Source organism: Protopterus annectens, chromosome 6.part1 (assembly GCF_019279795.1).
Source record: "Protopterus annectens isolate FY-2018-M chromosome 6.part1, PAN1.0, whole genome shotgun sequence".
NCBI lineage: Eukaryota > Metazoa > Chordata > Ceratodontiformes > Protopteridae > Protopterus > Protopterus annectens.
Window position 1 is genome coordinate 20,836,972 of NC_056738.1, and position 26,610 is coordinate 20,863,581.

Here is a 26,610-nt window from a genome sequence, read left to right on the forward strand (position 1 = left end):
TCCCACTACTACTTCAGTTTCTGTTTAATTATCGTGACACCATCCTGTTGGACACACCAACACTAATTTACTGTAAAGAGTCACACATTAGGAAGAATGCTAAAATAAATTACAACAGCCATAGTACTTTTGTGGGATTTTTGCTACAAAACAAACAAGCTACTCAATATAAAAAACTATCTTAGGTTCATAGGTGTTTACTAGGCTAACGACCACAAGGGCCTTTTTAAACCTAGCCATGTATCCCAAAGCTCTGACAAGTTCTGGTACCCTCCATAAGTGTAAGCAGGGGCTTGGGAAGTGAGCGGGGGCCTAGAGGTGAACCTTTGACAAACTGCCTGTGCCCATTAAAGACACAGGTGCCAAACCAGAGATGAAGTTCCTGTTCCCCATCCAGCTGTCAAGTTGCACTTGAATTGGGTTAGAGTGGAACTTTGCTTCACATGGATGGGGAGCCTGTTCCAGAGAAGGGATAGTCTCTGGGATGCATACCCATCTCTTCAACAGGTCCTATTTATATCACAGGCAAGGTTCAAGTCTTTAGAACAGATACTCCTGGTGTTGTTTGTTTTGTGGATATACAGGTGGTCCATCAGAGTTTGGTCTGACAATGCCTTGTATGCCAGGCATACATCTCCCCTCAACAGCCTGTAAGAGACAGAATACTGGGTTAGGGTTTGGCAGTCTGCATAGGGCATGTTATTTACACCCTTTATTCTTTTAGTGAGGAACCTCTGTAGACATTCCAGTTGTTGGAAATACCTGGTTAGGTACATACCAAAGTGCACACTGTTAAGAAAGGGTTTGACAAATGCCGAATACAGTGGAACAATGACTTCTTTGGACCTAGATGTCATACCTTTGTTTATTAGTTGCACAACATAGAATGATTTCCTCACTACTTTAGACACGTGATGATCAAAGGCTAGATTAGTGTGTGTGTGTGTGTGTGTGTGTGTGTGTGTGTGTGTGTGTGTGTGTGTGTGTGTGTGTGTGTGCGCGTGTCCAGGTCCTGACTAATGGGTCAACTGTTAGGTGTGCGTTATCAATATGATAGTTACCTGGGATGGATAACTTCCTGAAGGATACTATTACGCATTTTTTGGCATTTAGTTTTAGTCCATGGCTCTGACACCAGTTGTTCGTGTCAGCCATTCCTGGACAGCATTTGTGTCTGTGGGCGATTCAATGACGACTCCTAATTTGCAATCATCTACAGATTTAGTCAGCTAGAGGCCATTGACATTGGCCTTGACTTTAGAAAAGTAAATGCCAAAAAGGAACAGTACTAAGACCGATCTCGGAGGGACTCCGCTTGTGACTGGCCTCTTTGTAGAGGTGGACTCCCCAGTTCTAACTTCCAGGGTCCTGTCTATGAGCCAGCTGGCTATCCACTGGGTAACATAACGATTTGCACCCAAGCTCTTAAGTTTGTCAACAATGCCCGAGTGGCTATTGTGTCATATGCCTTGGCCAGGTCAAGGTAGGCAGTGTGAACCATTTTGCCCTCATCCATTGCTTTGGTGACCTTATCAAAGTAGTCCACCAGGCAGAGCAGGCATAATCTGCCCTTGATGAAACCAAATCGGGTTGGGTCAAGTGTTTGGAGGTATATTATGTCATTACTGATCATTTCCATGATAATTCTTTCCATGACTTCTTTCCATGACTTTGCATATGAGATTAGTGAGACTTATGGGTCTGTAGATGACCCACTTTTGTGCAGAAGGATAACTGCTGCTGCGCTCCATTCATGATAAGGCACGAAGCCTGTTTGAAGGCTACAGTTACATAGCAATTCCAGAAGGTCTGAAAGGTCATGTTTCATGCTATTTAGAAGGCATTCTGGGATATTGTCTGGGCCCATCGATGCAGTATTATTGGCCTTAGATAGAGCATTAAAGACCTGTTCCCTAGTGACAGCAGGGGGAAATATATTTGATGGTATTTCCTGAGGGAAGGTTGAGGGGAGAGAGCAGTAAAAGTTGAAGCTAAATTTGTCAGCCAGTAGGTTTGTTATATCTTCTGGCTCAGTATAGGTGGCTCCATTCACAATGAGCTTTGCATACAATTGTGTATTGCCTTTGAAGCTGCAGACATAGGTAAAGAATGCCTTGCGGTTGTCCTTGGCCTGGGAAGCTTCAAATTTGGCTTTGGTAGACTTCGTCCTCAGAGTTGTTTAGTTTGACGAGAGTGCTTCTACCCTGCTGGGTGCTGCACCTTCTACATTTTTTGCCACAACTTCCTTCCTTCCTTCTGTTATACAGCCTGTTGATGTTGTGACTTCACCAAGGTGGCTTGTTTTTTTTTAGTTTGTTCTGTACTTCTTCCTGGTGGGTACAGCTACCTCTATGTAGCTATTAACATGCTTGTATAGAGTTTCGCTGAACAATTCTACATAGACAGAAGTGTTCTCAGGATTTATGAGGGCTTGAAATTTTGCCAGGTTATCACTTAATAGTAGGAAGTTAGCCTTAGAGTAGTTCCTGATTATTCTAGGGTTAGCTGGGGTTCCAGGTTTTATTTTTTCTTCAAAGGAGACCATTTTGTGGTCTGACCTTATCAGAGAAGGCATTACACTAGGGGTGTGAAGCACTCTCCCATATTAGTGAGGACTAGATCCAGTATGGTTGCATCCCCTGTGTAGTGACAATCTGGTCCAGGGAGTTTGTGTTTATAAAATCCAGTAATCTTTGCCTGTACATTTCGTGTCATATAGGACTCTCAGTTAACAGTGGGGTAAGTTGTCTATGAATATGGTATTGGGTTGGATGATGAGCATTTCCAAGAAGTTTAAGTACATGGTATGGGTTTCCTGGGTCATAGAATGGGACCAACAGCTTGCAAGGAAGTGGTATTGGATCTTGCCTATGGTGATTTGAACATAGTGAAGCTCAAGTGCATTGTCGTCTTTGACTAGCTTTGAAGTATATTTATTTTTGACGTAAACTGAAATACCTCCACCTTTAGGCCCTGTCTGTGTAGCAGCTAGTCAAATGTGTGGCAAGCATTATAAGCTTGCACTGTCATTATGTTCTTTGCGGTATTAACCCAGTCTCAGTGACTACACATGTCAGCATCCTCTGTGGTGAAGAGAGCTTCTAGGGAGTGGAGTTTTTTTGTTCAGACTCCTAGCATTGAGCAGGAAAACCTTTAGATTTTCTTGGTTTTGATTTGCTATGTCAGAAGTACTTTCAGTTTGGCATTACCTAAAAAAAGGCACTATGGGGGAGGCCAATGTTTAGCTAATATTCAAAAACCTAGAGGGGAGAGATGCAGCCCAGCCCTGGCAAAGCAGCACGGGCTGTTGACCACCTCCTTCCATGCTGACAAATACTGCACCCCCCTTATAATGACACCAGAAGCTAAGCCAAGTATTTAAGCCTGTCATCTTATGTTTGTATTGTGGCATCATCCCTGAAGAAGACAAAATGTTGGTCAGTGCTATGGGACACATTTTGTGAACTCCATAATGTCTCTCTCCATATAATCTAGGGAGGTTCATATAAGTTCATTTACACCCACGTGGACTATGACTGAATCATACTGGTACTTGTGGTCCAATGACCTGTGTGTGTGCATAATGTGGCGGACAGCTTTTTTTTGTTTTTCAGCACAACTTTACCATTTATCAAAAGGCTATGACAAAAGGCCCATGAAAATAATATGGCCCTTGTAAATAAGGATGCTGTCTGTGTAGCGGTAGTGGTGTTATTACATTTAAAATGGAGTTCCTTCCCTCTTAAGATGAATACAGCACTGTCTATGACAATTCCACTGAATAGTACACTCTACATGTTAGCATAGCTTGCCTTTAATTAAGCTCCAAGGGCCTACTTTTTGTGGGAATATTGCTGTGATACTTGTAAATTTAAACATCCGCCTATCCTGAAACAGAAAAAGCAGGCAGGACATTGGTTTAATGCCTGATGTTTGAACTATACACCTCAGTATAAGTACTCAAATGCATTTTTTTATTCATGGACACAAACCAAGACCTTACCAGCTTGTTCTGTTAGCTGGCGTAAACATGTACTGTGTCCCAAACTAATAGGACAAGCAGATGAGACTTTTAATGCCTCGTGTTCAAGAGTGACACCCCAAGAATATAGGGATAAAATAAATGCATCTGGTGTGATGCCAGCAATAGAATATACCAACATTCCAAAACTGCAAGGCAATAGCTCCCCCAGTTTTCACTACTTGTCTGCTTGACTTGTAGATAGCATGGGCTGGGTGGAAATTACTTTTTGTTATTCCAACTCATGCAGAAATCTTCTGAATTCCTGAGCTTTATACTTTGGACTACTCTCAGATAATTAACATCTAGAGTATAGCACGAGTTGCGTGTGCTAATTTCCAGGGTACCTAGACTATTAATGCACACATATGGGATACTCTGCTTCCGTGAACTAAAACAAATCTACACTCACTCTGCATCACGGATGTTCTGGTGTGGAGTATGCTATCATTTCTTCTTTTGGACTGCTCAGGAATGCATTGCAGATGGCATATATGCATTTTTTCTGTTAGAAGTGATACACCTACCAGCTATATCATATAACTTTCTTTCTATAGTTGCATTTACTACTCTACTACTACAGAAAGGATTCATTCATTTTCTCAAGCATTTTTCTTAGTTCAATAGGAATTACTGTTTTGCCTGCTTTGAACATTAAGCCACTAATGCAATTTTATTTCTTCCTTGTAAAAAAAAAAAAAAGACTGAATTTCTTTCCTTGCTCATGACTTTGCTTAAGGTCATAATTGGATAAAAAGATTGGGCAACAGAGACCATCTAGAACCCAAAGGCTAGTGGCCTCATATCCCATGGCTTAATGCAGTTATTTCATCAGTTACACCCAATGTGTGACACTGGAAGGTATAACATTTTCTTGCAATGAGCATTACTAATGAGAACATCTTGTCCCCTTGTTTAGAGTTTACAGGAAATGGCCAAGCTTAGTGTTAACTCAACAAACATTAGCAACTGTTTGGATTCTTGGTCACTTTCTTTCAATGTGTTCAGATAAGGGTAGACAAGAAACAGCGATGAAGTAGTTTACATGTCAGAGACAGAGTTGCCTGATTTTTACTGGTGAGCCACTTTAATTTGTCAAAGTGAATAATGTGATGCAGCTGGAGTGCCTAAATGACAAATAGCACAGTTCTGTGATGGTACTAACCATAACTGCAAGTGGTCAAGTAGAAAGATCTCTGCTACAGGAAACTTATAAAATGAATAAGCTTAAATCATTTGCCTCCCAGCCAGATTGTAAAGAAGATGGACATCTCTATGGGGCATATGGCTCATCTTTCATGCCAATGCTATTAGTAGGAAGCCTTGTTGTAACACTGATCTGCCCCACATTCTGTTCATTTTCAGTGCTAGCACACATCCATTCAAGAAAACAAACTAATAAATATGCCTGTAGTATGCTAGATGTAAGGATGAACAAGATGAAGATAGCACTGCCCAAAAAAAACACAAGTTCAACTAGCTACAAATACTATAGATTATATGTAGACATTTCTAATGATATCCCCCACCAATGGCCTTAGTAGGAATACATAATTAACTTCACCCTAGCAAATACTACTAAAATCTCCTTTTCCATCACACAAATCACCTGAAACTCCATTTTTATCATTTCTGTTACATTATGAAACTAAAAAAATATATACTTAGCCCCCATAATATGCAAAAGAGTATCCACATTAACCTAAAATTGTCATTTTAAGTAAAAAAGCATCTCCTGAAAAAATACTTCTTTATGGAATCCAGTTAGATTCAATTACCAAAGAAAAGACAAAAAAAGTTGGGAAAAATCTTCAAACTGGATTAATTTCAGTATATAGTAATAGGTCACATTCTTTACATCCTTCTTCCAACACTCTAATAAACCCTTTACCCAATACTGCCTCTCTTCCTTTATCCAATACTTGCCTGTTGCCTTGCAACAACCACTTGATGGGATTCCACATACTTTTCTCCCCAGTCACTCCATCAAGGAGATCCTTACTAACGCAGTGCAATCCACATCCTGTTCTCAGTTTATCATATTTACACGTATAACAAATATTGCTATCAAGTCATATCTACAACTTGTATTCTAAAGCATAAGGCCATAAAAAATAAATGCAGATCATCTATTTTTGAACATTTTATTCCTAAAATATTTTAATCTTCGAAAGTGAGTCAAAGTAATTTGAAACCTTCATACCTAACTGATTGTAACTTCAGTCCCAGAATCACCAGACCCAATAAGGCAAATAACCCTTGAAATTCATGATAATCCTTCAAGCCTAGTCAGCAGATAATCATTTTAATGTTCTTTCAAATAATTCACACATTTTTTCAGCTAATCTACTGCATGTGTCTGCTTCATTCCAGAAGAAGCCAGATATACTGTCAGCATAACTAATGTCACTCTATATAAAAAATATGCATCTTTACTGTCTTCTTACCAGAAAACTAATTGCATCAATCAGAAATATCATTGTCTCCTTAGATTTTTTCCTCAAAAATATGAATCATTCTGCACACGAACACCAGTGAACATTCATTCACTAATCTGGTTTATACTTTCATCTTTTAAATACAGGCATTATATTTATATATCAAATACCATACATAACGTGTGTGCCCAACCCCCAAAAAGCCATCTAGATTTAATAATTAAAAGTCACATATAATAAAGAGACAGGGTCTGCGAGCCTCAAGACTGAATGGAACTGATGATGGCTTTACCTCAGAGTTTAATCAGCTTAGGGCTATACTGAGGGACAGAGGTTATGAGGAAGGGGAGGTTGATACCATTTCTCCTCTCAGGCCCAGTACAGCAAAACTGTATTTTTCAGAACAACACAGGGACGTCAATGTTTCTTGTGTCCCATCTACTAGATCCAAGAACATCTCTGTCTCCCTTGGGTATACAACAGATACTAGGATGACAATGGACATCATTAAGAGACAGTGGGGTTTGCTAACTACTGATCCTGACATTAGGAGGTTAATAGGCGGTACACCAAGGTTCTTGTCTAAGAATAAAAGAATCTGAAGATGATGCTGTGCTCTCCGGACAACAATAGATTTGATGACAATGGGTTAAGAGGGAGCCCAATACCCGGTGGCAAATGTAATTTTTGTAGACGGCAGTGGTATCTTTGACCATCCTGATAATGGGCATAGGTACAAGTTTAGTGTAAGTGCTAACTGCATAACGTTATATGTTGTTTACTTAGGTTACTGCAGGTGCTGCAAAGCATTCTATGTTGGGAAAACCAATATGACCTTCACAGACAGGATCAGGGAGCACCTTTACAACATACAATATGCTTCCATGAACAATGCTTTGTCGAAGTATGTGATTAGCACCAATGCCAGTCATACTTTCAGGTTTATGGTTACTGATAGAATCTTTCCCACTGCTAGAGGTGGTGACATCAGGAATTTAACTGAAACCAGAGAGGACAAATGGATGATAAAACTAAGGGCTGACCAAGGTAGTGGACTTAATGAAAAAGTTCCACTTAGACCTATACTAATGGAACATAGCCTTAGGAGTTGACCTTGCTTCATTTCATATTTTTTATCTTTATTTTCATTTTGATATGTACTCATTATTCCATATGTATTTTTACATGTACTTATTGCTGTTTTATGTCTATTTTATATAATTATATGCTCTCTCTAGTTTTGCAAGCTCTTTAGCTGTTAACATGTGATTGGCTTATGGGTATTTGAACTATGCATATATTGCAGTGGCTCATTCTCTCTGGGTCTATGGTCTGATGAACCAGCATTGAAAGCACTTACCAAGTTGTATTCATTTGGCAACTAAGTTTTATTTGTTTGGTAATAAATACATTTCTACTTCAGCCAGTGTGTTACTCCGTTGGTTTTGTTTTGTGATTATCCCATTTTTCTTCCAATGGTGTATTTATCGAAGTCTGTGCATTCCCATAGTTTATATTAAATATAAACTTATCAGTGTAAAGATATAAAAAAACAGTTTTATAGAAATAAAACCCTTTCACATAACTTAGATAACTTAGTCTTATGAATCTAAATCAAACTCCACAGTAAAGGTATTTTATAGGTATCATCTGAATATAAAATGTTATAAATTACCATTTTTAGTGACAACTATGTGTGTTCACATGCACTTATCTTACAAAAATTGGTTTTACATGGAAAGCACACTCAAAACTGTTATGCACTACTTAAAACATCATCACATATTAATAGTTGGCACTTATGCACAGAAAAACTTTACACCAATTACCAACAAATATAATTTTTTAAACATATTATAGACAGCAGTTAAAATTTCAACAAATGTCAATAAATCATCTGCATCACCCCTCTTTCTCATTCAGTACTACCACCTTGAGCCAATGTTCATACCAATGGGTAACTCTCCCTGCTAAAATCAACACCACAGAGTGAACACCTATAGCTTCTTACTATAGTGTGCTAAGCAGTTTAAATCTACAGCACATCCATGGCTAATAAGTAAAATGGTTGAATACAAAAATCAGTTTGTAAAAGTCTTCAACACCTAATAAGGAAAACTATAAACAGCACTGTAAAAAGCCAACATATTATAACCTCTTGTTAATAACACAGATTAACAAAGCTTCTCTGGCCATTACATATTAGTTAAGGAATAAATATACATACCCCAGTTCTCTTCTTGGTCAGTATTAATGAGAATTTCAAATCCACCTTCTCCATACCTAGATCTAATACTTGTAGTATCGCCATCATCTGTCCATAGCTAACTCTGCATTGGTAAATAACTACCTGCCATTTGTAAAAAAAAAGCCAAATAAAAAACAGCAACAAAACTCAATTTATATTTAATTTTCCATTGTCTATATTCTCTAATCAATTCTAAAATTTTGATTTCTGTTGTGTGCTTTTTAGAAAAAGTTGTGCTATAAAAACTGGTCAACCTTCCACTGTGCATCTTTTCTCAGGCAAAAATGTGCTACTTTTTATACCAAAAAAATAGAAACTGAATCAGAGTCATCATAAAAGTTGCCACATTTTTAGTTTTGACACTGATAAAGGCAATCTGCATATTTTTATTAGTACATGTCCAGATTGGCATCTTTGTTTGAATAAAGGTCATCAGTACACTCCTTCCCCACCTTATAAAAACACAACTCTGTCACAAAATTTCTCCTTTGCACCTGGTCTTCCAAAGAAACAAGTTATTCAATAACTATCACATGAGCACAGATTTGCAGTCTTTTCACTAACTTTACCAATGTTCTGCCTTGCTGGCTACATTGCAGCATATTTATTTTATTTTACATTTGTTGACCAGGGTCCAAAGACTAAAGCATGGACTATATAGAACAAAGGCAAAAACATTCAGAAAAATATATGACAATTACAACATTTAAAGCATAGATGCATATTGTAAATATAACCATGTTTTACAAGAAAATAGATATTTCAGAAGTAGAAAAGTAATATAATGCTTAACATTTACAAAATATAAAGTGCAAAAAGTTTTGCCTAGTGACTTGAGGTAAAAAAATCAAGAACCTTTTAATGTCTTCTGCCTCTAGGACAATTTACTTAACTGCCCTCAGACACACGTTTCTGAATTCTTGGAAGTCTGAAACTCCAAAGCATCTTCAGGATTTCATCCATAACTTTTAAAGCAATTCCAGAAGCTTGCCACTGATTTTAAGATGTGTCCCCTGCCCCTTGTACAGAGCAGCATTATGGATGTTTAAGTACTAAAAAAGCTGACATGGGACCATGCTCCATTAAAGACGACAACACTTCAATTAACAGACTATTTTATATATTACATCTTTACTGAATTATCAGTTGAGACATAGGCAAATGCACATTAACAGAAAAGAAATGGAGAGATGGTAAGTCATCAAGCAAAGGAGAGTAGTAATGCTGGAATTTAATTCATCCTCAAGTCTTGGTGAGTACCTTCACAAGGTGGATCCTGTTTTTCACAAAAATCTCACCAAGATGACACAGATACACAGACTGCATTTTATATAACATACATCATGTAAAGAAGTAGGTTAAAAAAAAAAAAAAAAAAAAAAAAAAAAAAAGATAACTAGGTGCACAAGACCCAGGATAAAAAAGTGCCCAGTCCTGGTAGGCACATTGGTGCCAGTACTGAAAAAAGGTACAGTGTAGAATCCTCAAGACACGAAAACATTCCAAGCCCAGGGGGAGGATGCTCCCCTGTTGCATAAGGAAGCAGCAGCCCACAAAAATCACAAAAACTGATAGGCCAAAAAAAAGAGCCATAAAGATGACTGAGTGGACTATTGAGGATAAGAAAGAAATTATGTATTGTTACTATTATACAAGAAGTGCAGAATGTCCAGACAGAAGATCTACAAAATGATTAAGACAGAAATTAGAGGAAAGAAAAATACTTTCACCAGAAAAATTGTCTGATGTTTCAAATAAAAATTTAATGTCCATTAATACAACAGATTTATGAAAACTATCATACAGACCAAGAAATCTTGGGCCATTTAGAAAAAGAAGCAACTGAAGAAGTGCGTAAATATAACAAACAAAATCTAGAGACTTTTGAAAGATATAACAAAGAAATACGGACATGGGGAAGAAAGAGATTTGATAAGGTGCAATATTTATGCAAAAGTGAAAGCTAAATTAATCAACACAAAAAAGGTAGCCCCAAAGATATTCAAAGAGAAATACAGGTAAAGGCATCCAGATATGGAAAAATTCACAATAAAGAAAAAAAGGCACTTTTTTCTCCCCAGAGCTTTTTGGCATAATCATTCAAACTTACAGTGCTCTTGCCATACTTAAATAACCATTCACAATTAAAATTCCTGATACATCACTTTACTATAAAAAATGGGGTAAAAATGCAAACGACAACTTCATAACGGTCTGTAAAAATATCTTTATTAAATCTGAGCGTTCATCCGAACGTAATTAAGGACTTTTCAAAGCTTTATTTAAGCGTAAAATGCCACTGCAACTCAGTAAAAAGTACACACATGTACTCCAATTTAAAAACTCAAAACAGAATTACTCAGACTAATTTACGTAAAGTGCTTTTTGTCCGGATTTTATCCGGACTTCTTCAGACAAAACGTGGCTAGCGAGTTTACAAAAGGAAGCTTAAAACCATTTTTAAATTACAAGTGCATTTCTACAGTGTGAAATCTTTTAAGAAAAACACAAGTAATAATACACTAGTAAACAGACAATTGCACGAGTGATTTGAATATTTCAACAGGTAGCGACCACTTTTAAGTAAACCGCAAAAACGATAGTAGACTAGGTGATACAATAGTATGTGATTTATTCACAAGAAACAGACTTGAATGGTTTAGTAAATATTGCACATAAATATATATGTACAAACATCTATAAGAACACTATATATAGGAGGAGACTGGTAAAACTAGCAGCCGGTAAGTGGAAATAATGAACTGTACCTACGGGATACTGTGTAACGAATGTGATAATCTGATTACCGTAAGTGGTTCATATAAGGAGATGGACAAGGGTAGGATGGACAACATCATATAAATAAATAATTTAGCAAAAGGAAAAGATAGTGCCTTGGTTATTAACAACTTATGCAACTATTAGAGAGATCGTAAACACATGACATTACACTACACAGGTGGTAGGCAATAAACATCTTTATTGAAACATTATGTGGATGGTCGAACTGTTTACAAACAAGGGTAAACAACATATAAGTTAGGACTAGGTTTGCAGGAAGAACGAGTTACATACAGTGAATTTTGTATTTTTCGGATTTATTTGAGTGTATTTTGATGTATTGGATTTTAGTTAACTATTGAAGTGTGACAGCGTGAAAACAAGTGTATATCGCTTTAATAGTTTTTAAATTTGGATGTTGAGACCTGATAGGTCCTTGAAAACAGGTGTAACTATTTAAATGATACTTGAAAATGGTGCTACGTTTTGTCTGAAGAAGTCCGGATAAGATCCGGACGAAAAGCGCTTTATGTAAATTAGTCTGAGTAATTCTGTTTTGAGTTTTTAAATTGGAATACATGTGTGTATGTTTTACTGAGTTGCAGTGGCATTTTACGCTTAAATAAAGCTTTGGAGAGTACTGGTGCATTTGGAAGCTGGTGCTTTTGTGGACTTAATCTAGTCTGTTTTCATTTATTGGTGCTTCTGTAATTAAGGACTTTATCAGAGATAATCTCTCTCTCTGTCTCTATCTGAAAATCAGCACAACACAGACTGTTTCACTAATGCATTAGTAGTATCTTATTTCTTAATTGCTGAAACATGTTCTCTAATCCTATGTGAAAGTTTCCTAACAGATTTACCTACACAGAAACTTTGACAATTGGTGCAGGTAGCTAAATAAATAATACCAACACTGTTGCAATCATACTGATCTATGGAAATAAAATGGAAACCACAGTGTTTAAAATAAAAAATTAGTACTCTTATTAACATACCTACAAAACTTGCAGATGTAACAAGGGACGGTACCACAAGAAGTTTTAACATTACTACTACACAAGCAGAAAAACTTAGAAGATGTGCAGATAAATATAAAGGAAAAGTACAAAATAAGCAATTTATTGATGACCCAAAAAAGTTTTACAGAGAAATGGGAAACAAGGCAAAAGGAATTGAAACACCATCAAAAAAAGAAGAAATAGATGCATTTTGGAGAAATATCTATAAAGATACTATGGAACATAAAGATGGTAAATGGATAAAAGTAGTAAAAGAAAGGATAACAAGTTCAAATGTAAGGGATATGAAATGGGATGAAGTAACAGCCAGAGGGATTGAAACAAAGTTAAGAAAAGCTCCTAATTCAAAAATCCCAGGCCCAGATGCAGTACCCAACTTCCTGCTAAAAGTATTAACATCTTTACATGAAGATTTAGCCATGAGTAAGAAGTAATCATATGTGTAGTCCGAACAGACACAAGCCTGGTTAAGAACAGGATAAACAATACATTAATCATGGCAACAGAACAAAAGGGTAATAAAGTGAAGGATCAGATGAGAAGGCAAGAAATGTGGAAAATGCATAAATAAAATATAGTTGCAAGTATAAAAATTCTTGGAACAACCTCATGTTGATCAGGATCAAATGCAGGAATGGTTAAGGAGACGTGAATTTAAACCAAAAGATGAAAGGTTAATATTAACAGCCCAAGACAGTGGAATACATACACGTTGGTTTGCAAAGTCCATTGAACATGTGGGAGAAACAGACAAATGTAGATAACAAAATTGGAAACAGTCACACATATTGTCGCTGGCTGTAATATACTAATGGTAAAAGGAATGTATACTGAAAGGCATAATAATGTGGGAAGACAGTTGCATTGGGGATTGTGCAAACATTATGGTACTGAAGTGGCTGAAAAATACTGGAAACATGAGCCAAAAAGCATCAAAGAAAATGAAGTTTAAATCACATATGATCATCCATTACCAGCAGTTCAAAAAATAGATAACAAGAAAACCAGATATAGTAGTTCATGAAAAGAAGACAAAAGTAGCATTGATCATTGAAATTGCTACACCTAGTGACTACAGTGACTTATGCACAGAGAGACACACAAAAGTAAAAAAAAATATCAGAATTTGCTGGTTAAAAATGAGGCCAATGTGGAAGAATGATACCTTGACAATTCCAGTAGTAATAGGAGGAACGGGTCTTATAATAAAAAGAATTTACAGTCATACTTGGATATGTTCCGATACATGTAACTTTGTATGAACTGCAGAAAGAGTCATTACTGGGTAGCTTGCGGGTGCTGCAAAGAACATTTCTGGCTAACAGCAAAGATTGAAACAATACTAATTTCATGAACTTTAATCATACTTGACTTGGGAATGGGGTCCATTTCAGACATGGTATTAGAAATCCAAAAGACCTAGAAAAAGTAAAAAAGACAAAAAAAAAAAATAGAGAAAGAAAATTGTAACTGCCATCACAGGCAATTAAACGGAACCAAGGACGATAAAGACTCCCCAGAAAACACAAAAATGGAATCACTAGAAGTGATAATAGAATCAGCGCTTTTGTCCTGCTTGACAGGACTTCACCAGATTCCAAAATCCATTGTTAAAAAACACCTTTTATACCCATGAATCACTGTCAACCAATCAGTTTCCACTGCAAAAAATAATTAAAGGGCTAGCTAACATAAAGACAAGAATCCATAAAAAAACATAAGATATTATGTATACAATCAACCACTAAAAATATATTCATTCTAAAAATCACGTTAAAAATTAATCTAAAAAACATTTATAAATTTATATAAAAAATATAACTTTTTTTAGAAAGATGTAATGTTAAAATATATGTAAGACCACTACTAAAACTCACATATACATAAGGATTAAAACTTTTAAAAGATTCAAGAAGCTTGAGAACCCGTTAAGCTCCAAGTTCTAAAATAGGTTTCAGGGGAATATTATCATTAATACCCGGGGGGGTTAGAAGCATTTAGCATCAACTGCCGCTTCACTTCTCTTTCTTCTAACAATAATTATCACCACCCCTAGGGTTAACTAGTAATTTTTCTAATATTGCAAATTTAAATGTGTGGCATCTCGTACTGCTAGGCAAGTGTCTATATACGGCACTGTTACTATTTTGTTTCTTGATGGGATATATATATTCTATTTTTCAGTGGCCTGTTGGTTTTTCCGACACAGAATGCAGAACAGGTCATACACAAAGCCAAATAAACAACACTATTTGTGTTGCAATTACCTTTCTTAAAGTAAACTTTGGTCTTATTGTTTTCGATTTGTATCTCGACATTCTCTAGGATAAAAATAACGCTGGCTAATGAACCACATTTCCTTGTACTTTGAGGGGCCACAGTATTAACATAAGATTTTACATTCTCTAAACTGTTCAAGTTGGCCCCTGTTTTATATACAAAACAAGGGGTATCACCTAAAAAATTATAGATCTCTCCATTACTCCTAAAAATGTTCCAAATTTTAATAAACACATCCTTGATCTGTGTGATGTAGGGACTATATTCGAGCACCAGAACTGTTCTCCTTAATATAGTGTTGATTAGAGGTTCCATACCTTATCCCAATAGGGATTTATAAATAGTGCCCCAGTGGGACAAAACATAATCAACAGTTTCAATAACCAACTTGAACGAGTAACCTCTTTCAAGAAACATACCCCCAACTTTATCCAACTCCTTAACTACATCAACATAAGTAGACGTCATCCTGGCAGCTCTAATACATTGTCCCGTGAATATACTTTTTTTCTGACTAAAGGGATGACAACTACTAAATTCTAAATATGAGTTACTAAAAGTTGGTTTACAGAAGGTGTTTGATTTGAACCCTTTGTATGGGAAATAAATGTGTCTAAATAAGGAAAACCATCATGGTCATAGATATGTATGAATTTAAAAAAAGAACAAACATTATTCAAATTTACAAAGCTGTCGATCAATAGTAGCCCCTTTCCAAAGAATAAAAACGTCATCCAGGAACCGAACATATAACTTCAAATTCTCTGAAAAAACACAATTAAAAACATGTCTATTTTCTCATTCAGAAAAACTGGATTACCAAAAATGGCCACACCTTTAATTTGCTTAAAATGTTCCCCCTCAAAATAAATGAAATTATCCAACGCTATCATCATAAATTCAACCAATAATTGTACTTTGTCCATTCCAAATCTGAATATTTAACCATACTGTCATGAAATAATTCCAACCCTTCTTCCTTGGGTATGGAGGTAATAAGGTCCACGACATCAATAGTTAAGAATATTAAGTCATCTTCCCATAGATCATCTTTTATTCACGTTTAAAAGTCCCAGGAATCCTTTAAGAGGTATTGTATTTTGGTACGAGTATGTTTTAACCAGTTATCAACACTACCACCATAAGGGAAATTTTTAGATTTACTACCGGACACTATAGGACGAAAGGGCGGTTCGAAAACATTTTTAGGAACATTCGGAACACCAAATATAGTAGCTAAAACTGGATTCTTAACCTTTAAATAATTGTAAATGTCTAAAGAAATTCTTTGATCTAATAAATATTCAAGACATAGGTCCACTCTCCAATAAACTATATTAATCTCGTTGATAGATACAGGTTCATAGACATCAGAATTATTTAAAATATCATACATATTAAGGTACTCAAATTTATCATACAGTACGATACCCCCTCCCTTATCAGGTTTCATAACCCTGATGGATGTGTTGTGTCATAGCTTCTGAAACACATCCCTTTCAGTTTTATTTAGGTTAAAAGTCTCTTTCCCTTTTATCTCATTATAAGTTTTATACAAGTCTTCTGTAATAACTTTCTCTAATACTGATAATGAAGGGTGTAGTGGCGGATTAAAAGTACTTTTTTTTCCTTTAAAGTAGATGAACTAATGTCTTGATTTTTATCCTTAAAAAACATTGCTCAAGTTCAGTTTCCTAGTAAATAGTTTAGTCTCCCAAGTGTGTCGACCAATTTAAAATCAGTGGTGGGAATAATTTCATCCCTTTAGGCAACAGGGAGAAATGTTCTTTACATGCATCCATATCGGTGTAATTAAATATTTTAAAATTTTTATAACTATAAAACTACGTCATCTTGTTTATCACCACTGGGCATCCCTCGGATATAGAGTTGAAGGTGCCCTGTGGGACTGTGTTTGATTTCTTTTCTGTCCTGAGTCCCAGTGGTCTCGCCTGCTCTTCATAAATCTTGTGTTTGTCCCCCTCCGAAAATTTCTAAAATTGTTAAACTGGTGATCGTATACTTTTTGTTATTAGCTAGCCCCTTAGCATGTCCATTTACAACATTAACACGGGGTTCTACTTGTCCATCAACCATATGACTTTTTTCCCATGGGTAAACTATCTTACTATTATATTGGTTAACACCTCTTTCTATTTTCTTTATTTTTTTATTATAAGCTCTATCACAGTTCTTATTCACAAGTGAAAACGGTTTCCAATAAAAAAGTTTCCCACTTTGAAAAGATTAAATCTTGCGTAATATCTTGGTTGAGTGCTTCCACCTCAATAAGTAAGCTACTAAGCTTTGCGTCATTATGTTTCATTAACGAACGCATATATTCAAAACTAAAGTTGTCGAACAATACATTTAAATCGGTAATATCATCAGACATATCGATACCCAAAGGCATTTTAAAAAAATCTTACCCGTGGGACAATTTTTAAATCAATACACTTACTAAAATAACCATAGTCAATTTGCAAAGATTTGATTTTATGCAATTTTCCTTCCATGGGCAAAATTTTATCTTAAGAACCTTGGTTAAAAGCTTGCTCATGGCCTACATGCACAGTTGGAAAACTATGATTCTGACTGAAAGTGTATTCAGACTCTAAAAATTTATCAAAATTGTTGTTCCTATTAGCATAAACTTTGTCCATAACATTCTTGTCTGCCGCTAGAAAAGTTTCCAAATTATTAGCAACAATACCTTCTAAGGGCTGAATACATGAAGCGGCAGCATATGTACTCTTTGGTACAGTCCTTTTAGGTTTGGCTCCATACCTAGCATATTCATCATCATTATTATTGTCAATAACAGTCCCATATTTAGGGGAAACAGTCATTCTAGAAAGTTAAACTCCTCCAGAAGCTCCATGGTGCTGAGAAGGAACCCCATTAGCCATACATGACTGTCCACAAACGGAAACACCCCCTGATGACATACTACGTGTTTGTGTGGATGTGGAAGGCTCATGTGATTGGCTCATAATGTCTATGAGCCGAGTTAGCTCCCCCTTTTTTGATCTGGACTTCAGAATGTAGTCTATTAATTTCGTCCTGACAGCAGTTACAATTTTCTTTCTGTATTCACTTGGTTTTTGGTGCCAATTACTGTGTTTGCATGTTAAAATTTTTTATATTTCCATACATTACAGATCACATATCTTTTTTTCTTTGTACTTATCAATCCAGCATTGTGTAAATTGTTCAATTCCTGCCTTGCCTTAAACCTCACTCCTCCAAACACTGCTCTGCATGTACTGTTCTTTCAATTTCCATTTATTTCTACGTAATTTCCTCCCTCACTTTTCTTAAGATCCCCCTTCCAGTTCTCTTCTCTTTTATAATATTCAATATCTCAAATACATTTCATTTAGCCTTTGATTTACATTTTCTAATAATTGCTTTGTTTGGAAGCCAACAGAACTAAACTATGTACAGACAATTCAGATTATATGTCCCGGCTCAAAAAAAATCATATCCTTAATTATAACCATTTGCTCACTCAGTACTTCTGGCAAAGTACTCTGTAGGGAATCTATCTCGTTACCCTCCAAGAACACAGCTTTGGCTTTAGGTTCATAGGTAGGTACTAGGCTATCGGCCCTAGGGCCTATACAAGCCTAGCCAAAAAATGTACCCTGGCTTTCGCCACCAAGAAAATTATTTTCCTGTGCCCCTGTCGAGCAGAGCCACAGAAGTGATCCCCGGGGTGAATTTCCCATTTCCCATCCAATCAAGATTTTTCTTGAAGAGTGCTAATGAGGAGCTCTGTTTGACATAGATAGGTAGTCTGTTCCAGAGTATGGGAAGTCTCTGGGACAGGAATCTATCCCTCTAGCATGTTCTGTTTATTGTGGTGACAAGGTTTAGGTCCCTAGAGCATGTAGCTGGGAGGGATTGGGATTTCTTTAAGTGGAGCATGTCCAACAGCTCTGGGTTTGACATAGCTTTGTATGTTAGGCAGAGCTCGCCCCTGAGTAGGCGATATGCGATGGAGTAAAGCTGTAGTTTTTTGAGACGGTCTGCATAGGGCATCCGTTGAGGCCAGTAATCCTCTTTGTGAGGTATTTCTGTGGTCTTTCCAGTTGTTGTAGATGTCTTGTGAGGTACATACCAAAAGGGGCGTTGTACTCTATAATGGGTCTAATGAGTGATGAGTAGAGGGGAACAATGACCTCTTTTTTCTGGATGAGAATCCTTTTGTGATGAGATGAGCCACGTAGAAGGATTTCCTGACCACTGTGGCGATGTGATTATCAAAGGAGAGACTACTGTCCACCTGTGTGCCAAGGTCTCATCACATTTTCGGCATTAAGTAGACTACCAGCTATGTGGTAGTTCATGGGTACAGAGTTTTTACCAAAGGGGATGACAATACACTTTTTGGCATTGAGCTTCAGGCCATGGCTTTGACACCAAGTATCTGTCGCAGTGAGGCCCTTTTGGAGTTTGTCCACATCGTTAGGAGTTTTGATTATGGCTCCTAGTTTGCAGTCATCTGCAAACTTTATTAGCCAAAGACCTTCTGTGTTGGCCTGCACTTCAGAGAAGTAGATACCAAACAGGAGAGGACCCAGGACTGAACCCTGTGGTACTCCACTTGTCACTGGTCTGATGTCGGATTTGGAATCCACTACTTTCACAGTGTGGGTTCTGTCCGGAAGCCAGTTGGCAACCCATCTTGTGACATAGGGATTTATACCTAGTTTAGTGAGCTTATCTATAATTCCAGAGTGGGGGATGGTGTCGAAAGCCTTGGCGAGATCTAGATAAGCTGTGTGAACCATTTTACCCTCATCTATGACTTTGTTGACTGCTTCAAAGAAGTCAATCAGGTTTAGGAGACATGATCTGCCTTTTACAAATCCAAACAGGGTAGGGTCCAGAGTTTGGAGATTACCAATGTCTTTGTTTATGAGTTCCACGATGATACGTTCTATGGCCTTGCAGGCCAGGCTCGTCAGGCTAATGGGGCGGTAGTTCCTGGGGTCCGTCGTGGCTCCCCCTTTGTGGAGTGAGATAACCGTCACAGTGCTCCATTCAGTGGGTACAAAGCCTGAGGCGAGGCTATGATTGAACATGGTACTTGGGTAGGGTGCCAGTTCATTCTGTAGTTCGTGTAGAATGCAGCCTGGGATATTGTCAGGTCCCATGGATGCTGTGTTCTTGGCTTTGGAGAGTGTGTTTTTTACCTGTGCAACCGTGATTATAGGAACTTTGCATTCTTCCGGTATACAGATGGGCCCTCTAGGGGGTGAGAGAGGGGTAAAGTTAGCACTGAACCTAGATTCAAACAAAACTCCCATAAGAGCAGGCCTTTCACTTAAAGATTCCACTATCTCTGCCTATACTCTGATATCAATGCCTGGTGGGGAAGGCAGTCTGTATCCTTTCCTCTCTAATTATTTCTGCCCAATACCTTGGTTCATTTGCCAGTTTTCTCTAGTAAACTCCAGCCCCCTCTTGCATATTTTCTGTAACCCCTACTTGCAGTCATCCCTATTGGCAAAAGCTCCTCTCTCCATTCTTGTGTTGGCTCAGTTCTTAGAATACTTTCTTCTACTTTATGAATATAATATTCTGTATGGTTATTATTCTCCTTAAGGATCTGCTTACAAAATCCCCTCATCGTCTTCTCTTTCTATTCTGAATTATAACTTTCTGTTTGCATTCATAGGTAGGTACTAGGCTATCTGCCCGAGGGCATTTATAAGCCTAGCCAGAGTGTGTCAGCTTTCGCCACCTCACTGATTAACTAACTGAGCCCCTGTCAAGAAGAGCCAATGAAGTGATCCCAGGGATGTATTTTCTGTTACCCATCCACTCTTCAAGGTTTCCCATGAATAGGGTTAGTGAGGGGCTCTGCCTAATGTAGTTAGGAATTTTGTTCCAAAGCATGGAGGAGTCTCTGTGACAGGAATCTATCCCTCCAGCATGTTCCATTTATTGTTGTGGTGAGGGTTAACTCACTAGAGCGAGTGGCTCGCAGTGACTTGGATTTCTTTAGGTGGAGCATGTCCATCAATTCTGAGTTGGACATGGCTTTGTAAGTCAGGCAGAGATCATCTCCGAGGAAGCAATATACCACTGAGTACAGCTGGAGTTTTTCCAGTCGGCTGCATAGGACATATGTTTGAGACCAGTAATCCTCTTGGTGAAATACTTTTGTGGTCTTTCCAGCTGTTGGAAGTGTCTTGTGAGGTACATCCCAAACGGGGCATTGTACTCTATGATGGGTCTGACGAGTAGAGGGCCACTATAACCTCTTTATTTCTAGATGTGAACCCTTTAGTAATCAGATGGGCTACATAGAAGGATTTCCTAACTACTTTGGCAATATGATTGTCAAAGAAGAGATTACTATCTACCTGGGTCCCCAGATCTCTTATTACCTCTTCTGTATTAAGGGGGCTGCTACCCATGTGGTAATTCATGGGTGTTTTGTTTTTCCCAAATGGGATGACTATGCATTTTTTAGCATTTAGCTTGAGACCATGACTTTGACACCAGGTGTCCGTCTCAGTAAGGCCCTTTTGGAGAATGTCCGTGTCAGCCGGAGAGTCAGTTATGGCTCCCAGTTTGCAGTCATCGGCAAACTTGGTTAGCCATAGTCCTCCTGTGTTTGCCTGTACTTCTGAGAAGTATATGCCAAACAGTAGGGGTTCCAGGACCGAGCCTTGGGGGACACCACTTGTGACTGGTTTAGAGTCAGACCTGGAGCCCACTATACTTACCGTGCGAGTTCCGTCTGTAAGCCAGTTGGCAACCCATCTCGTGACATAGGGGTTTATGTTCAGGCTGGTGAGTTTTTCTATAATTCCCCGAGTGGGGAATGGTGTCAAAAGCCTTGGCGAGGTCAAGGTAAACTACCTTCCCCTCATCTACGGCCTTGGTGACGGTCTCGAAGAAGTCACCCAGATTTAGTAGGCATGATCTGCCCTTAAAGCCGAACTGGGTTGGGTCAAGTGTTTGGAGGTTCCCAATGTCTTTGTTAATGAGTTCCATGATGATGTGCTCCATAGCCTTGCAGACCAGGCTTATGGGGCGATGGTTACCAGGGTCAGTTGTGGCCCCTCCTTTGTGAAGCGGAATAACCGTTGCTGTGCGCCATTCTATGGGCACGTAGCCAGTGGAGAGGCTGAGGTTGAACAGTGTGTTTATGTGGGGGGTTAGTTTGTTCTGTAGTTCGTGCAAGATGCAGCCTGGGACACCATCTGGCCCCACTGACACTGTGCGTTTGGCTTTTGAAAGGGCTGTTTTCACCTGTGCATCTGTGATTTCTGGGGCACTACACTTTTCCGGTATTGTTGTGGGCCCTTTTGGGGGTGAGAGGGGGGTGAAGTTTGCACCAAATCTATCTGCCTGGATGTTGGCAATATCAGTGGGTTCAGTACATTTTGTGCTATTTTGCACTAGCTTAGAGCATTATCTGCGAGTTGCCACTTAGATTCTTGACATAGCTAAAGAAGGCTTTGTGGTTATCTTTCGAATCCTTGGTTATTTTTCTTTCGAAGTTAGCCTTGGAGGATTTTACGAGGGACCTTAGTTTCTTACTGATACTGAGCAAGGATGTCTTTCCTTCTTGGGATTTGCTTTTTTTCTGAACTAGTTTCCTCCTTCTATTGTATAGCCTGTTTATGGCAGGGGTCCACCAGACTGGTTTCCTTCTCTTAGGGGAGTGAGTCTTGGTTTTGCTAGGGATGGCACGATCCATGCATCCTTGCAGGTGCTCAGAGTGCATCTGTAAAGGCTCCTGCATCTTGGACACTGTTATCCTTTAGCGTGGGGCTGTGAAACGTACCACCTCTGTCTTAAGTAAGGTGAAGTTTGCTATAGAAAAGTTTTTCACTGTGGTTTCCTTGGCTGGAGGTGGTGGTGTGATTAGTTTATGGTCTGATCTAACCAGTGACAGGTTGACCTCTGGTGTGGAACACCTGTCACCCATGTTGGTGATGACCAGGTCCAATATGTTTTCACCTCTGGTAGGGGAGTTTACCAGCTGATCCAGGGCATTCGAGTAAATTCCAAGAAGCGCTGGACCTGGGAGTTTGTGCTGGAGTAGTTTTCCCAGTTAACAGTAGGGTAATTGAAATCGCCCAATATCGGGGTGTTCGGTAGGACCTTCATGTTTTCCAGAGTCTCCAGAAAGGTGGAGTGGTGGTCCTGGGTCATGGAGGGTGATCTGTTGCAGGCCACAATTTGCATTGCTGACTTGCCTGATGTTAGTTGCACATGGATGATCTCGGAGGTATCATGCTGCGCCACTAAACTGGAGGTGTAGGTATCCTTGATGAATATGGATACACCCCCTCCTTTTGTGTTTCGGTCCATGTTCTGTGGCCAAAATGTGTGGTATGTATACGAGTCTTAACTGTGTAGCTCTAAAATATCCCTATAAATCAGGTAATCCTTAACTACCTTATTCTATTGGAAGAATCAATTTAACCCATTTAACTCTTGTCCTCTTCCTCTAGGAGATACATTTCTTTGCTTCATTAACTGACCATATCTCCTCTAGCTGATAAATATGCATGACCTGTATATACAATCAAAGGGACTAAAACATTTTCACTGCTTTAAATCTTACTATCCAAATCCGTAAACATGAGCTTCCAGTTTACAGACAATCTCTTCACAATATCATTTGTTTAGTCTCTTACCACATATCCTTAGCTGTCATAACAGAAGCCATTGTAATCCATACTCCTGAATACTTAACTTTATCATGTCCTCATAAACATAGGTATTGCTGAACCAATTTGTATGTGGGTACATAAAAGCTAGAGCCATAAATTTTCTTCAGAATTTTGTATTCTGAAAAGACTTGAAACTGTCTCAAAATGTTCCACAATACTGAGGTGTCCTTTTCTGGATTTACCAAGTACAAAATATTATGCCATGGTGGTGCAGTGGTAGCGTTGTCGCCTCACAGCAAGAGGTTCTCCCATTCGATTCTCGGCTGGAGCGCTTTCTGTGTGGAGTCTGCATGTCCTCCCTGTGGTCAGGTGGCGTTCGAAAGACATGCATGAATGGGCTTGCCTTCATTGAAGGTTGGGTGTCAAGCTGGCACCTCGGCACCATAAAAATCTACTGCCAATCATTAGCGGACCGGAGTTCCGCTGTGACGACCCCTAACTGGGAAAAGCCGAAAGAAGAACAAACAAACCAAGTACAAAATATCATCAACTGAAAATAAAGGCAACTTATCTTGATTCCCATAACAATCATATATCTTTGCATTTCTGAGTCTCTTATTTTTTTTGCCAGTGGTTCTAAATATAAAACAAATGAAGGGCATGAAGACAACCTTGTCTGGTTCCTCTGTTCAAATACGTCTTATCAGAGAGGAACCCTCCTACTTTATTTCTTGCCTTTGATCCTTTATATATCTTCTTAATTAACCTTTGATCCTTTATATATCTACCTAATTAACCTTATTAGTTGATCAGGCAAGGTTAATGCTTCCATTGCCCTACTCTTATATCCCAGCTTACTCTGCTGAATGCTTTTCCTGCATCATGGATCATCATTGTTATAGTAATGTTGGAATTTGCACAGAACTAAAACAAAGCATCAGGTAGTGTCACTGGAGTCCACAAATGAAATACACTTGCAAAAAAGAAGAAATACAGCAACAAACAGCAGAAATTAAATAAATACCAAATACCACCGGGTAATAATAAATAAACGACAATTTAATAAAGGCAAGCACTTTTGCATTAAGAACGACAATGCTTCATCAGACGAAACAACAATACTACCATATAAAGCCATAAAACTCCTCCCAACAATGAAATGAATTAAAATCAATGCAGCACTGTCGCTCTTAATGTGAAATTGCTTACGTTTATTAAATTGTCGTTTCTTTATTACTACCCGGTAGTATTTGCTGTATATTTAACTTCTGCTGTGTGAGTTGCTGTATTTTTTCTTTTTTACTAATGTTGTAAATGGATTGCCTTCCCTCCACACAACCACACTGATCCACATCTATCAATTTTGTCTACACCTTTGTCATTTTTTAGCCATTATACACATAAGAACTTTATAATCATGACTTAAAATTGAAATGAGCCTATATGAAGCTGGGACTGATGGGTCTTTACCATCTTTAGGTATTACAGCTACCACAGCTTTCTTCAAAAACGTTGGTGCTTCATCTCCTTTTAAAAATATGTTAAACAAAATCTACCAGATCATTAGCACTTTATTCCTTCCAAACTTCCAAAAGGAATACCATCTGTTTATAGGTTCATTGGTGTGTACTAGGCTAATGGCCCCGGAGCCTTTACAAGCCTAGCCCATAGAAGTGCCCTGGCATCGTGCTGCCCGACATTAATTCCCATTGCTTCTGTCAAGTAGAGCCACTGGAGAGATCCCCAGGATGAACTTTCTATTTCCCATCCACTCATCAAGATTTCTCTTGAAGAGGGCCAGTGAGGTGCTCTGCTTGACATGTATGGGAAGTCTATTCCAGAGCATGGGCAGTCTCTGGGTTATGAACATGTCCCTCCAGCATGTTCTGTTGCTTGTGGTAATGAGGCTGAGGTCTCTGGAGCATGTGGTGCAGAGAGATTGGGATTTCTTTAGATGTAGCACTTCTAACAGAGCTGGGTCACGCATGGCTTTGTAAGTCAAGCAGAGATCGCCTCTTAGTAGAAGATATGAGACAGAGAACAGCTGGAGTTTTTTTGAGTCTGTCCGTGTAGGACATGTGTTTAAGGCCTAGGATCCTCTTTGTGAGGTACTTTTGTGGCCTTTCCAGCTGTTGCATGTGTCTAGTGAGGTACATGCTAAATGGGGCATTATACTTGATGACTGGCCTAATGAGGGAAGAGTAGAGAGAGATGATGACCTCTTTCTTCCTGGGTGCAAAATCCTTGGTAATGAGATGTGCCACATAGGACTTTCTGACCAAAGTGGCAATGTGGTGGTCGAAGGAGAGGTTGCGGTCAACCTGTGTCCCCAGATGTCTTATAACACCTTCAGTGTTTAGTGGGCTCCCATCGATGTGGTAATTAGTGGGAACTGGGTTTTTCCCAAAGGGGATGAAGACGCATTTTTTTGGCATTAAGCTTAAGGCCATGGTTTCAACATCAGTCATTAATCTCAGCGAGTCCTTTCCGTAGGATGTCTACATCACTTGGGGAGTTAATAAATGGCTCCCAGCTTGCAGTCATCTGCGGATTTGGTCAGCCAGAGTCCCTCCGTGTTAGCTTGGACTAAGTAGATGCCAAACAGGAGATGACCGAGGGCTGATCCCCGTGGGACTCCACTCATGACCTGATCGGCAGTCTGACGTGGAGTCCGCTACTTTCACACTCTGTTCCTGGAGAATATCCTGTAGATTGATTACACATCATTGGTTTTACCTCATCCCCCTCCTTTCTGAACTGTTATTTGTTGAGCCTCATCGACTTCTAACCTTGGCATAATTCAGTCTTCCAAACATATTGCTATTGTGCTCTTTTTTTGGATTTCCACATTTCTCTGCTTTATACAAAATTTAATAATTTCTGAAATATTTCTAAAACCGCTACAGGACATCTGGTTATTTTTTCTTGTTACAGGTTTCCCAAGTTTGGCAAAAATCCTTTCTACTTTTCTGTTGCAGAAGTCATTATGCCAAATATATATATATATATATATATATATATATAATTTTTTTTTTTTTTTTTTTTTTTTGCTACAGAGTCATTATCAGAAAATAGTTGCTTAACAAGAATTTTTCCAAACTTATGCATATTATCCAGGTACTCCATTACTTTCTCTTTAGCACTCTGCATTTGCACTTCTTGTTCCGTGAGGTTT

The 26,610-nt window shown here is 38.4% G+C and overlaps 1 long non-coding RNA gene across 1 annotated transcript in view; it reads right to left on the reverse strand.

Annotated features, from left to right (window-relative positions):
• Nucleotides 1–26,610, reverse strand: part of LOC122805363 — a 248,195-nt gene that overhangs the window by 119,035 nt on the left and 102,550 nt on the right. Inside the window, exon 2 of the long non-coding RNA XR_006365359.1 lies at nt 8,687–8,809. This is a non-coding gene — a long non-coding RNA (uncharacterized LOC122805363). The remainder of the gene's footprint in view (nt 1–8,686; nt 8,810–26,610) is intronic.